Source organism: Nicotiana tabacum, chromosome 2, assembly GCF_000715075.1.
Source record: "Nicotiana tabacum cultivar K326 chromosome 2, ASM71507v2, whole genome shotgun sequence".
Taxonomy (NCBI): Eukaryota; Viridiplantae; Streptophyta; class Magnoliopsida; order Solanales; family Solanaceae; genus Nicotiana; species Nicotiana tabacum.
This window is the reverse complement of record NC_134081.1, coordinates 2,406,899-2,418,979: the sequence shown is the minus strand read 5'-3', so window position 1 is coordinate 2,418,979 and position 12,081 is coordinate 2,406,899.

Here is a 12,081-nt window from a genome sequence, read left to right as displayed (position 1 = left end):
TTGTAATCTCTGATTATCCTCCTCAATAATGATTATATCCACTATATTCAAGAAATTCATGTTATTATCTTGAGATGGTTGTGAGAAAAGGTTGTCATAATGTGACACAACTGCTTCTGCAATTCTATCATTTCCTTGAATCCATTGATCATTGTCATTCTTAATTTTATGTATAAAGGATCTATTCTTCTTCTTTCTAATAATACTATGGAAGTATTTGGTATTGCTATCTACCTCCTCTTCCCACTTGACTTTAGCCTTTTGTCTAAGTATGGTGTTCTCCATATTTATCCATCTGATCTGCTCAGCATATAAACAGTGAAGCCTAATCTTGTTAGACTCACTGTCATCTTGAGCATATCTAAATTCCATCTGATCAACCTTCTACTCTAACTCATCTAACTAACCAAAGACATTACCAATACATTCTGTAGACCATCTACTAAGATAATGAGCTAGCCTTTTAAGCTTCTGATGTAGAGAGTGCATAGAATTCCCTTGTACATATTCATCCCAGCATCCTTTTACAACATCCATAAAAGTAGGCTGGTCCACCCAAATGTTTAAGAATTTAAAATATTTAATAGGTGGAGTGACTGATTCTAAGCCATCAAGAAGTAGTATATTATGATCATAACTAGTTCTAGGGAGATGACACAGTTGAGATAGGAAAAGTAGAAGAGCATGCATCATTGTAAAAACTTCTACCGAGCCTTTGAAGAATCCTTTTCTTTTTTTTTCTACCATTAGTCCATGTGAAATAATTTCCACTGTAACCCGCATCTGACATGCGATTAATACATTTTATACTTTTACTCAGTCTATGAGTCGTCCCCCTTTCTTTTCATTGGCTTCCATAATAACATTAAAATCACCCATAATAGACCAAGGGCCATCAATCTGGTTGTTCATACTGGTAAGGGATTTTCATAGATGTTTTCTTCTTATTGACTTGGTGCTAGCATAAACTACACTGATCCAGAGTCTCTCCTACCTTATAATATGTTCAACCTCAAAGGTAATCTGTTGCTTGTTATCACTAAATGGTAGACTATAATCCTGTATTTTAGTCGCTTATTGCACTCTAAATCACGGCACTTTACTTAAGTTGAGCTTTAATTAATAGTGTTTTGCACTTATTGTGTATTTTATACCGTGTAGGAGTAATTTTGAGTTATTTAGATGTTACGGAGCAATTTCAAACTATTTAGAGCTTTGAAGTCTGAGTAGAAGACCAAAAAATTAAACCGGGATCACGTTCGGGGGTCGAATACCAAGTACGGATGTCAAAACTGGAAAGAAACGAATTACTCTAACAAACTTACATTGTCGTGCCGCATGGGGTGGCGCGACAATGCAAATTGTGCCCCGAAATTATTTTTGGAATTGTTCTGGAATTCCTCACAAGCGTGTCGCAGCATGCGGCACGGTAGTGCAAAAATATTAGAGTATGTTCCCAATTCCGCTAAAAGGGGTATTTTTATCCGGGGTTTATTTGGGGGATAGTTAAATACACGGGGAAAAAAAAATACCATTTTTGCACTTTTGAGATACCTTAGAACTAAGGAAGCTAAGGAGAAGAGGGAGAAGCAAGAGCACAAGGATTTCATCATTCCTTCCTCACTCATGATCCGGGTTTGGATTGTATTTATATTTTCCTATACTTTTATTTTATTTGTGAAGAACTTCTTCATGTTTGTAGAGTAGATCCTTTTGGTTTTCGATGGACTTGGTGTATTGATGATTGCTTATGGATTATAACTCTATTTTTATGTATTTGAATCATCTTTGAATGATTTAATTATTGCATGTATATTCACTTATTCTTGTAATCGAAAGAGACATAACTTGTGATATCTTTGCATTATATTGTTGGTTGAGTTCATAGATTCTTCTAATTAATCGAAAGAGACTAGTTGAATCATTAATTAAACCTATTTAGGAGGATAATCGAAAGAGGTTCTCCTAAAGATCAATCCATTACGAATTCTTGCATATCTTCACTGAACTTAAATTGGTTCATATTGTGAGGTTGAAACTTAATCGAGAGAGGCGTTTCTACTAAATATTTGTTTTGATAATTAAGTGAATTCAGGAGACTCACTTGAACATTAGAAGTGATTTATCTAGAGTTAAATCTCAAACTATCTTGCACTTATTCCGTCAAACCTTGTTTTCTCTTATTGATAACTTCCTTACTTACCTTTGTTGTTATTGACATTAGTCAATAGTTTAGTTTCTTAGTTAATTTCAATTCTTAATTGTATAAATCTCCATTGTTGATCCTCCTACATACCAATCAAGTTAGAAACTACGAGAACACTGTTTTAATCTAATCCCCGTGGATACGATATTATACTATACTATTTTTGACTACCGAGCACAATTTAAGTGTGTGTTTTGCGCTAGTCAAATTTTGGCGTCATTGTTAGGGATTGGCAATCAATAGTGTTTGAAAATGTTTGTAGTGCTAATTCAGGAATTAACTTTTAATTTTTTTTTTTAATTTTTTAGTTTTGTTATGTTAACTTCTATTCAAGATTTCTTTTGTTGAAGAAATATTGAAGAGCATATTCTTAATACTGAACTCTAAATGTTGTAAAGATGGAGTACAACCAGCCTAAAAAAATGGTTGAAACATTAGCAGCTGAACCCTGTCAGCGGTCTGCTATGTGTTTTTAAAAACGGTGGAAATTATCTATGGGTTATTTGTCAAACATATAGGTATTCTTCCTATGGTTTATATTTTAAAAACTCTCACTCTGTTTCTAGTTCGTACAGGTATGAGGATTCATATTATTATAATTCTGATTTTGGTTGGGATGAATACCCTTATTATGATTGGAATGAAAGCAAAGCGAGATAACCACCTCAAGGGGAGAATGGTAGTTTAGAAGAGCTTATGTATAAGTCCATAAATAAGGTGGAAGAGAGATTTACACAAGATGATGAAGCCATTTATAACCTAACAATGCAAGTGAGTCAAATAATAAGTACACTTTCAGAAAGCTCATTGCATTGTGATGATAAATATATGGAGGAGATACCCGGTGAGAATGAGCCAACCCGAGATGATGAACATCTACAGAGAGAGTTTTTCACTTTCCAAAGTACTCTGTTTCAATTGAAATGATTGAAAATGAGGCTTTGGTTGATCATGAAGCAATACAAGAAGAGTTCAAACCCACATCCACCTACCCACAATTGCAGTATTAGTAGAAGAAAATGAGGAACAAATGGTCTTGGACTTACTAGGGGAGTACTCACATGACCTTTCTTCTTCAATTTCTTATTCTAACCTTGATCATATGGATTTCATTTTTGAGGATTTACAGGAATATGCATGGATTGATCTTGTAAATGAATGTAGAAACACGCTGAGTATGATCCTACAAGAAAAATCCACCGCTCAAAATGAGGCCAAGAAAGAAAGAAAAGAGCGGGTCTTGCAAATATCCTTAAAGGACTTTGGCCTGATGAACTCCATAGAGAATCCCGAGGAGCGAAAGCGAAAAATGCATTCAGAATTAGGGGCGGAGTTCACAAGTTCTCGGAAACAAAAAAAGTCCAGGGGAGTTTTCTTTACCTCTTGCTTTTTATTTGTATGTCATGTGGATATGCCACCGTTTAAAGTGTGGGGTGGGGATGTAAATATCCATTTGTTTTTGTTTCTTGTATGTGTTTTTGTTTCTTTTGATTGATTGTTTTTTTTAAAGTCGAAGAATTTTTTTTTTTTTTAGGTAGTATAATAATTTTCCCTTGGTTTTTCTTTGTGCCGCGGTTCTTTTCCAAGGGTTTTGTTTGAACCAGGTGTTGTTAGTTTTTTTTTGAGTAGGAAACCTAGTGCCGTGATTTTAAATGAAAGCAATATCTCATGACTTATTATGACTTGAGAATAATAAGTGCTTTAGTTGTGACGCTTAGGCTCAGTTTTTTACTCTTGTATAAGCACCTTAAATTGTATGATCTTAAATTTGCTTTACTACTTTGATTAGAGTGTCTTGATAAGTTCGATCCTGAGTGAGTCTTGTGCCATGTGTGTGTGAGATTTTACGTATTCTGTGCATTGCATTTGATGTCTAAAACTTGCCCCGTATGTTTGCAAAGTGAAATAGTAGTTTTATTCAGTCTTGGAAGTGATACATGAGTTTCTTTGTTGGGCCAGTTCTATGTTGTACCCACCTAATTGTTATGTATCTTAGTTAACCCTTTTAAGCCTGTAATCTTGTTTCTTTGGCAACCACATTAAAAGTCTTACCCATTTTACCTCTCGCAAGCACTTGAAATTATTATGAACTTTGTAAAAGTTAAAGTGTGGGGTGTTGGTTGGCTTTTGAGTGGAACTAATGAAATAAGGAGAAAGGTGCACTGTTTTGAAAAAAATAATAATAAGAGCCATGTGAATTGAAAAAATATATAGTTGCATTGTTGTGCAAATATTCATTGATAGTGGTAACTTTTGATGTATGTGTGCTTAAAGAAGTGGGGAGCTGACATATATTGATGTAAAGGTGGAATTATTGTTTGACAAAAGTGTGGAATTTTGAACGGCCAATTGTATGTATTAAAGTGCTTAGGAGGTGAAGTCATACTTATATCAAAATATATTCTACCCATCCCGCAGCTTACATTACAACCAAAAGTCCTACTTGATCCTTGACTGAATGAGCTCAATTAGTAGAGTAGTACATTATGGGCAAGCTTATGGTACATCTTTTGTGGAACATGAATGTTGTTTCTCAGAGTGAGTGAATTCTTCCTATATTGAGTTTCTAATTATTCTTAAACTTTATTGTGTGTGGAACTACTCTCTATTGTTGTGTGAGGGCACTTGATTCATGAAAGAAAGGTAATGTCATTGACCTTTGTGTTAGAGTAAGTGAGCAGGTTGTGAAAACTGCGTGGTGCATTTGAGTCAAATCTTGAGGCGAGGATGTTACGGTATTGTGCTTAATCTGTTTTGATTATTCTTGGTGTGATGATTTAGAAGAGTTATTTAAAAAGGCCGTGTTTATATGAAGTGTAGTTTGATTACTCGAGAACGAGCAATGGTTTAAGTGTGGGGTGTTGATGGTAGACTATAATCCCGTATTTTAGTCGCTTATTGCACTCTAATTCACTGCACTTTACTTGAGTTGAGCTTTAATTAATAGTGTTTTGCACTTATTGTGTATTTTATGCCGTGTAGGAGTGATTCCGAGTTATTTAGATGTTACAGAGCAATTTCGAGCTATATGGAGCTTTGAAATCTGAGTAGAAGCCCAAGGGATTAAACCGGGATCGCGTTCGGAGGTCGAGTACCAAGTCCGGATGTCAAAACTCAAAAGAAACGAATTACTCTAAGAAACTTACACTGTCGCACCGCATGGGGAGCCGAATGGGGCGGCGCGACAGTGCAAATTGTGCCCCAAAATTGTTTTTGGAATTGTTATGGAATTCTGCACAAGTGCGTCACATGTCGCGGCGCGGTAGTGCAAAAATATTTATAGTATATTCCCAATATCGCTAAAAAGGGGTATTTTCGTCCGGGGTTTATTTGGGGGATAGTTAAATATACGGGATAAAACACCATTTCTGCACTTTTTAGATACCTTAAACCTAAGGAAGCTAAGGAGAAGAGAGAGAAGCAAGAGCACAAGGATTCCATCCTTCCTTCCTCACTCAAGATCCGAGTTTGGATTGTATTTATATTTTCCTATACTTTTATTTCATTTGTGAAGAACTTCTCCATGTATATAGAGTAGATCCTTTTGAGTTTTAATGGATTTGGTGTATTGATGATTGTTTGTGGATTATAGCTCTATTTTATGTATTTGAATCATTTTTGGAAGATTTAATTGTTGCATCTATATTCACTTGTTCTTGTAATCGAAAGAGGCATAACTTGTGATATCTCTCCATTATATTGTTGGTTGAGTCCATAGATTCTTCTAAGTAATTGAAAGAGGCTAGTTGAATTATTGATTAAACCTATTTAGAAGGATAATCGAAAGAGGTTCTCCTAAAGACCAATCCATTACAAATTCTTGCATATCTTTACCAATCTTAAATTAGTTCATATTGTGAGGTTGAAACTTAATCGAGACAGGAGTTTCTACTAAATATTTGTACTGATAATTAAGTGAATTCGGGAGACTCACTTGAATATTAGAAGTGACTTATCTAGAGTTAAATTTTAAATAATTATCTTGCACTTATTCTGTCAAACACTATTTTCTCCCATTTATAACTTCCTTACTTACCTTTGTTGCGGTTGTCATTAGTCAATAGTTTAGATTCTTAGTTAATTTCAATTCTTAATTGCATAAATCTCCATTGTTGATCCTATTACATACCAATCAAGTTAGAAACTACAAGAACACTATTTAAATCTAATCCCTGTGGACACGATATTATACTATACTATTTTTGACTAGCGAGCACAATTTAAGTGTGTGTTTTGCGCTCATCAGACATAATGTGACACATGTGCTTCTGCAATTCTATCATTCCCTTGAATCTATTGATCATTGTCATTCTTGATTTTATGTATAAATGATCTATTCTTCTTTTGTCTATTAATATTGTGAAAGTATTTGGTATTGCTATCTCCCTCCTCCTCTCACTTGACATTAGCCTTTTGTCTAGGGATGGCATTCTCCATATTCATCCATATGATCTGCTCAACATATAAACAGTGAAGCCTAGTCCTGTTAGACTCACTTTCATCTTGAGCATATTTGAATTTCATTTGGTCAACCTTCTACTCCAGATCATCTAACTAATCAAAGACATTACTAATACATTCTTTAGACCATCTACTAAGATAATGAGCTAGCCTTTTAAGCTTCTGATGTAGAGAGTGCATAGCATTCCCTTGTACATGTTCATTCTAGCGTCCCTTTACAACATCCATAGAAGTAGGCTGGTTCACCCAAAAGTTTAAAAATTTAAAATATTTAATAGGTGGAGTGACTGATTCTGAGACATCAAGAAGTAGTATATTATGATCATAACTAGTTCTAGGGAGATGACACAGTTGAGATAGGAAAAGTAGAAGAGCATGCATCATTGTAAAAACTTCTACCGAGCCTTTGAAGAATCCTTTTCTTTTTTTTTCTACCATTAGTCCATGTGAAATAATTTCCACTGTAACCCGCATCTGACATGCGATTAATACATTTTATACTTTATTTTACTAAGTCTATGAAGTCGTCCCTCTTTATTTTCATTGGCTTCAATAATAACATTAAAATCACCCATAATGGACCAAGGGCCATCAATCTGGTTGTTCATACTGGTAAGGGCTTTCCATAGATGTTTTCTTCTTCTTGACTTGCTGCTAGCATAAATTACACTAATCGAGAGTGTCTCCTGCCTCATAATATGTTCAACCTCAAAGGTAATATGTTGCTTGTTATCACTTACCACTTTGCACGAGTAGTCACTATTCTAGAAAACCCATATTTTTCCATTACAATTTGTCACTGCAATAGAAAAATTAGTTCTTCTTCTGTAGTGCTCTAATTTTCTTTTATTAATAAAAGGTTCCTGCAAGGCAATGACAGAAGCCTTGTGTCTTGTAACTAATTTTTTAAGTTTAATAAAAGAGCCTTTAGCCTTAACCCCTATGATATTTCAAATAATTGTGCTAATCATTCAAAAATTATTGAGGCAATTTTTGCCTCTGCCTCTACCTATGCCTATAGTAGTAGGAGCAGTGGTAGTCTTTATGGAATTTTTCTTTGGAACTTTGGATCCTCATGGGGAGATGCCCCCTTTGTCAATTGCTTCAGTCACCTGTTGAACCACAACATCATGTAGGTTCATTTTCGGGGAGGGAGAGAATACTTGGACCAGACTGTCAGCAGTAACATCATCATCATCTTGTGTTGTATTTCGTGCCATGCCTTTTTTCCTCTTGTCAAGTTTAGTTGTTTCTGAGAGTTTCTGAGAGGATTGTTCTTTTGTCTCCATATTATGGCTGCATTGCTTTGTAGTTATTGGAGTGGTATCCTTTTGTCTAGTTTCAGAACTTTTCAAAAGTTGATCTTCAGACAGAGCATGAAACGAGTTTTGAATGGTAATAGGCGGATCGCTTGGTTCACAAATAGTTTGAGCTACATCTGGTTCTTTTTCAAAAATAATAACAATTCTTCTATTCTAAACAAAATTATATGTTATATCTTCATTTCTTTGGCTATTAGAAGTAGCTGGATCTCTGTCTTATTTATTTCCTAATTGATCTACTTCACCTGCCATCATCTGAGTCACAGTCCTGCCAGTAGCAGGTAAAAACAAATTATTCTCCAGCAATTGATTTTTAGTAGTAGTAACTTCTTTCACCTTCTCAGTTCCAGGTGATTGAGGATCACCTTCCACTAATATATTATCAGTAATAATAACTTCTCCAAAAACCTCAATATCATGTGATTGACATACACCTTCCACCAGTTGGTTATTAGCTCTAGCATCTAGTTAAAAAATATTGGTTCCATATGAGTTATCGACATCTTCCACCACCTGATGTTGGTAGTCAATTCTTTGAGACTTCTTCTTGTTGATAGTTTTTTGGATGGCAGTTCTTCTTCTTCTCTGTCTTCTCTTGTCGTTCTCCTTCTTCTTTTTTTTGTCTACATTCTCTTGAACATCAGTTTCTGGCTGAGTTTCAAAATATTTTGGGCACTACACTAGTATCAGCTAGGTTGTTGTTACTTTGTTCCTTGCATTTGTTCATTTGTTTGTTGGGTTTACCCTGTACCGTATTACTAGGAGCATCATCAATCTTGTTTTCTTCTTTAGAGGTCTTTTTCTTGTTGGTAAATCTGCATTGGACCAAAGAGTGTCCTAAATTTTTACAATGTTTGCGATACTTAGGAATATTTTCATACTCAATCATCAGAGTGAAGACCTTCAGAGGATTTTCTTCATCTTCTTGACCAACCCAAACACTGTCTAACTCAGGTAGGGTGAGATCAATCTCCATCCTCACCTTAGCCATGCTAGGTCGAGTTCTTCCGTCAGTAGCAGCTTCCATGGACAAGAGGGTTCCTACAAGCCCTATAATTTGTCTAACGTAGTACCAGGTATGACAATGAAATGGTAATTTAGGTAAAAGAACCCATATCGGAACTAATGGAGAATTATGTTCCGACTTAATGTCACGACCCGGAATTCCTCCCCCTTCATGACCGTGATGGCGTCTAACATTCCACTTGCTAGGCAAGCCAGTGTTAGAGAATTCTTTAAACCAATTTTAGTCAATTTCAATAACATAATCAATTAAACTAAATAGAAACTAAAACTGAACGCGGAATAACATAATGCCCATAATATCTGATACAATTCGGATCTGGAGTCACAACTCACGAGCTTCTAAGATTTTCTACAAACAGAGTCTGAAAGAAATACAACTGTTCTAAATGAAAAGCAATAGTAAAATAGGGGAGATAGAAGGGGACTCCAACGTCTGCGGACGCCGACAGATCTATCTTGAGTCTCCAATAAGCAAGTCCAAGCTGCTAAGCCTCACGATCAGCTAGGGCCAGTACCAAAATCTGCACAAGAAGTGTAGAGTGTAGTATGAGTACAATCGACCCCATGTACTCGTAAGTGTCGAGCCTAACCTCGATAAATTAGTGACGAGGCTATGACAAGACACCCACATGATAAACCTGTGCAGGTAACAATATATATACCAGAAAACAAAAATAACAACTAAACATGTACTATTGGGAGGGGGACATGCTAAAGGGGCACAAGATATAAGAGATACATTGGAAATGATAACTAGAACAATCAGCATGCTTTTAACCAGTGAAAACAACTAAACACAATGAAAAAAATTGCACGGCATTACCCTTCTTGCTTTTACTTTCAACCTCACAATATAAATTATTAGATACGGCACAGTATCATCCTTCGTGCATTAGCTCTCATAACATGGCACGGCATCATCCTTCGTGCATTAACACTCACAATATGGCACGACATCACCCTTTGTGCATTAACACTCATAATATGGCACGACATCACCCATCGTGTATTAACACTCTCCTTACCATATAATAATGAACAAGTAATAGCAGGGAGATAGAATCAACAAGAACAAGCCTTACTTCAACAATGGTTCCATAATACCAATCTCAACTTTAGAATCAATACTCAATTATCACAAAAGTCCGTAAACACGATAAAAATGATCAATTATTGAGTAAGTAGTCTAAGCATGGATAACAAGATCAAAGTAAGCAATAAACTATAAGAAAAAAGTCCCACCCGCATGATTTAACGTGACAACAATGCATAGGTACTCGTCACCTCAAATATACGTTGTACCCAACATCTAAACATATAGCAAATAGGCAAACGACTCCTAATCTCTCGAGTCAAGGTTAACCACGATACTTACCTCACTTTGTAAACAAATTTCAACACCCCAATATACCTTTGCCTCGCGAATTTGTGTCCGAAAGCTTCAAATCTAATCACAAACAATTCAGCATACTCAACACGAATCGTAGGAGCTAATTCTATATGAAATTATAAATTTTTCGGATTAAAATCCAAAATTTATTTTAAAAATAACAGTGGGACCCAGATCTCGAATACCAAAAAACTCATAAAATCCGAATACCCGTTCCGATATGAGTTCAACCATACAAAAATTATCGAATTCTAATATCGGATTGCCTTTCAAATCCTCAATTAAAATTTTGTTTGAAGATTTCTATCATTTTCAATCCAATCTTTACTCATTTGAACTCAACAATCTTCCCATAAATCTTATTGGTACATGCATGTATAAATAATACTCTCATACCTAAGAATCATACTTCTAATCAACCAACTTCTACCCAAATTCGAAATTGAAAACTAGTATATGGTACCTTACCTCTTAGATGAAGAACTTGTGAGAGTTTCTTGTTAATCTTTCAAGATTTGAGCAAGACTTGAAGAGTAATAGCCTAAGGTGTTCTCTCTCTCTGAAATACTCTCACTTCTCTCTAAAACATCAGAATTCTTGCTCAAAAATGACCATTTGTGTGTATTTAACGAAATTGGGTCGGGTTGTAAAAACCTAAAAAATAAAGCTTCGGTACAGGGTCTGCGATCGCATAATCGATATGCGGATCGCATATCGGTCGCATAACTGGTGCCCAAAACTTGGCAAAACTCTGTCTCGGTCTGCGGTCATTATGCGGCCCGCAGACCTATTCTGCGGTCGCATATTGAACCACAGAACAGTTCTGTGGTCGCATAGTCGACCGCTAAATGGCGTCCAAAACTGCCCCTCTCCAACCTCACTCTGCGGCCATTATGCGGTCCGCAGAGTGATTCTGCGGTCGCATAATGGACCACAGAAATGTATTTCTTTGCCAAAAAGTTTTCCTTTACTCTTTAGTGCATTGTTCAACCCAAAAAGTCTGAGCCGCGGCGAGCTTCCCCAAACACGTAAGCCTACTCTGACACCACAAAACCTTCGACTCATTTGCGAAATTTTATGAGGCTTTACACTCAAGTACTTCAAAAATTTTTGGGGTGTTACATTCTCCCCCTCTTAGAATCATTCGTCCTCGAATGAGGGTCAGAATCCGTCATTAGCATTCAATGTGGCCCAACTGTTGGTTCACACACACCAGTAGTTTCATAATTTCGCTAACTCCCTAAATTTCCAAAAATTTTGCCAGAGTCTCCCCTGTAAATGGTCCTATCCACCTGTCAGAGTAACACCGAAACAACCCCTAACCACAAATACATAATCCAATCAACGTAACATAACATGAAAACAATACTGACAGTGGCATCATAAATATATATTACTAGGAAAGGAACGTCATTAACCTTAACTATTCAGGTGATATGTAACTCATAACAGGTAAGCTCTCAATATCTTCATAGAATACAGAAATGAACGTTTAAATTAAAGATGACATTTTTGGGTCATCACAATCTCCACCTCTAAAACAAACGTTCGTCCTCGAACGAAATTAGAGAAGTACCCGAGCTGGTGAAAAGATATGGATATTTGCTCTGTATGTCCAACTCGGACTCCCAGGTAGCTGCCTCAATCGGCTGACCTCTCCATTGTACCCGAACTGA